General features: G+C 41.3%; 1 protein-coding gene across 1 annotated transcript in view; it reads right to left on the bottom strand.

Moving 5' to 3' along the window:
- The window catches only part of cnot3b (CCR4-NOT transcription complex, subunit 3b), a 37004-nt gene that overhangs the window by 27737 nt on the left and 5348 nt on the right, over positions 1-3919 (bottom strand). The gene's annotated exons all lie outside the window — the stretch shown is intronic.

Genomic DNA, 3919 nt, shown 5'->3' with positions numbered 1-3919 from the left:
ACCAGACAGCCCATTCACATTTTAACAAAGACAAGTTGGCTTGTTTTGCATTCACACACAGACCCACTTAACATATTGCAAGTTCTGCTTTGTCTTGGGATGTCCTGCAGAGACCGAGGGCTCGACATCCTGAGATGACCACTTGGCCAGTTTAACATACAAATTAACATCACACATACACACAGACCCCCGGTGTAGATCACATTCCAGCAGGGAGGTGTGATCAGACATCCACACTGGTTTAATAGCTATGGAATAACTGTACTTGATTGGCCGGCAAACTCACCTGACTTAAACCCCACTGAAAATCTATGGGGTATTGTCAAGAGGAAGATGAGGGAACACAGACCCCGAAATGCAGACAAGCTGAAGGCCAATATCAAAGCAACTTGGGCTACCATAACACCTCAACTGTGTCAAAGGCTGATCGCCTCCATGCCACGCCGCCTTGATGCAGTAATTAATGCAAAAGGAGGCCCAACAAAGTACTGAGGACATAATACAGTACATTAACACACTTTTCAGAAGGCCAACATGTGTTTAAGATCCTTTTTTTATTGGTCACATGAAATATTCTAATTTTGTGAAATACTGGATTTGGGGGTTTTTTTTGTCTTTAATCCATAATCATCAAAATTGAAACAAATAAAGGCTTGAAATATTTCACTTTGTGTGTAGTGAACTAATATAACATACAAGTTTCACTTTTTGAAACAAATTATTGAAATAAATGGACTTTCCCTCGATATTCTAATTTTTTGGCACATACCTGTAGATGGTGCTTCTGAGCGAGAAGCGACATGCATACACACATTCTCTACACACACAAATACAGTGTATAAATGGCAAATAATTCCTTAATCTTAAATCTGCAGCTCCATAAACAGTGGAGGTTGGAAGAGGACAGTTTAGGGAGTGACAGGAAATGTCTCGATTTAGCCTTTGTTGTCACTACCATTTCCCAGAGTTCTGTTTCCTCTCGTTGTGTTGCACAGATTAGTTTGTTGCTATTAAACATAAATAAGAAAAAACTCACTTTAAGGTCATTTTATCATAACTGGCCTGCATCATATGAAGGCCACAGATCTGATGGTTTTAGTGTAATCTGACCAGAAGAACAACACACATGGAACTTACTTCTTTAATATCTGAACTGGAAAACAATGGTACGCTCTCTTAGTGAAGCTGCAATAATCAGTTGAATAATCAATCAGCACAAAAAACAACTATTTTGTTTATTAATTAACACACAGAAGTATCGTTTGCCTGAAAATGCTGTTTTCAGGCAGCTGTTGTGACACCGTCCAACACATCATCTGGCCTGGACATTTTACAGATTAAACAATCCAGAAAATAACTGGCAGATTAATCATAAAAATGTTAGCGGCAGCACTATCTCCTATATGTGCACTCAGGATTTCTTCACATGCAACAAACACCAAATGAAGTAGAAAGGGTCAAAAAGCTCTCAGGTGAATCTATCATGTTCAGCTAAAGCGAAACCAGATTTAATTTGAACTACGTCTGTAGGATAAGGATAATCATCTTTATTGGCCAAGTATTTTACACACAAGAAATTTGTTTCCGGCACAGAGCTGATGGCAGCCATCTGCGGCGCCACCTCAACCGATGGCTCTAACCATTAGGGGCAACGGGGGGGTTTCAGTGTCTTGCCCAAGGATACTTCGACACGTGGACTGCAGGCACTGAGATTCGAACCTGCAACATTCTGGTTGGAAGACGACTGCTCTACCCACTGCACCACTGTCGCCTCCCCTATAGCCAAATGTCTCTGCCCTGGCAGGATGACAGCTTACACGACCTAGTAAACATGCTACTTGTGCGTACAGTCATGTGAAAAAATTCGGACACCCTTTGAAAGCATGTGTATTTTGTAACATGTTTTAATATATGGTTATTTAATCTCAATTTTAACAATACAGAGAGATTAAAGTAATACAACTAAACAAGTAAAACTGAAGAAAAGTCTTTTCAAGATCTTCTGTAAATGTAATTCTACAAAAATGCCTATTCCAACTGAGGAAAAAGTTAGCACACCCTAGCCCCTAATAGCTAGTGTTACCTCCTTTGGCTGAAATAACTGCAGTGAGACGGTTCTTGTAGCCATCTAATAGTCTCTGACATCGGTCTGAGGGAATTTTATCCCACTCCTCAATGCAGAATTGTTTCAGCTGTGAGATGTTTGAGGGGTTTCTTGCATGTACAGCCCTTTTCAAGTCACCCCACAGCATCTCAATGGGATTCAGGTCTGGACTTTGACTCTGCCATTCCAGGACTCTCCATTTCTTCTTTTTCAGCCAGTCTTTGGTTGATTTACTAGTATGTTTTGGGTCATTGTCATGTTGCATGGTCCAGTTCCGCTTCAGCTTTAATTTTCTAACCGATGGTCTCACATGTTCTTCAAGCACCTTCTGATACACAGTAGAATTCATGGTGGATTCTATGATGGTGAGCTGACCAGGTCCTGCTGCAGCAAAGCAGCCCCAAACCATGACACTTCCACCTCCATGCTTCACAGTTGGTATGAGGTTCTTTTCCTGGAATGCTGTGTTTGGTTTACGCCAAACATGTCCTCTGCTCTGGTGTCCAAATAATTCAATTTTGGACTCATCTGTCCAACGAACATTATTCCAGAAGTCCTGGTCTTTGTCAACATTCTCTCTGGCAAATGTCAGTCTGGCCTTGATGTTTCTCTTAGAGAGCAAAGGTTTCCTCCTTGCACGCCTCCCATGCGAGTTAAACTTGTGCAGTCTCTTTCTGATTGTAGAGGCATGCACTTCTACATCAACAGTAGCCAGAGCCTGCTGTAGGTCTCGAGATGACATTTTAGGGTTTTTGGAGACCTCTTTTAGCATCTTGCGGTCTGCTCTTGGTGTGAACTTGCTGGGGCGACCAGACCTTGGCATGTTGGCAGTTGTTTTGAAAGCCCTCCATTTGTAGACTATCTTCCGGACAGTGGAATGGCTGATTTCAAAATCTTTTTGAGATCTTTTTAAATCCCTTACCAGACTCATAAGCTGCTACAATGTTTTTTTCTGAAGGCCTCTGACAGCTCTTTCACTATCACCATGGTGCTCACTCTCACTTCAACAGTCAGGAGCACACCAAACTAAATGTCTGAGGTTTAGATAGGGCAAGCCTCATTCAAAATGCTGAGAGACGATCTACTACTTATGTGCACCTGGTGTGATATACCTGTGGGTGATTTGAGCCATTTTAAGAGGGCATACATGTGAGGGTGTGCTATCTTTTTCCTCAGTTAGAATAGGCATTTTTGTAGAATTACATTTACAGAAGATCTTGAAAAGACTTTTCTTCAGTTTTACTTGTTTAGTTGTATTACTTTAATCTCTCTGTATTGTTAAAATTGAAATTAAATAACCATATATTAAAACATGTTACAAAATACACATGCTTTCAAAGGGTGTCCTAATTTTTTCACATGACTGTACATGTGACTGCTGTTTACAAGGCCCAGTCCTCTTTCAACCAAGCAGCGTGAATCCAAATGCAGAAATGCATTTGTCCATAAGGTCACAAAACAAAATACACAGTGACTATATGGCGCTCTGTGTTTTTCTCTTCAAATACTACAACAACCAAGCAGTTCTGGGTATTTCTAACATTTGTTTTCATATACTTTGAGTAGCCATCCCTGGTAGGCTAGTGATTAAGGCGCAGCGCTCTCACCGCTGCGGCCCGGGTTTGAATCAGGGTTGCGTCAGGTAGGGCATCCAACGTACAACACATGCCAAATGTCAGCATGCGAGTTGTCAGTGTGACGATTCGCTGTGGCAACCCCTAAACGGGAAAAGCCGAAAGTTTTCATATACTTTCAGTAAGTAAGTAAACCTGAGGAGGTTTGGCATGTGGCCTAGGATCCTTTGCAACTTCTACA

The sequence above is a fragment of the Monopterus albus genome, unplaced genomic scaffold (genome assembly GCF_001952655.1).
Source record: "Monopterus albus unplaced genomic scaffold, M_albus_1.0 scaffold165.1, whole genome shotgun sequence".
NCBI lineage: Eukaryota > Metazoa > Chordata > Actinopteri > Synbranchiformes > Synbranchidae > Monopterus > Monopterus albus.
The sequence above is the reverse complement of the archived record's forward strand: the minus strand, read 5'-3'. Positions and strand labels throughout refer to the sequence as shown.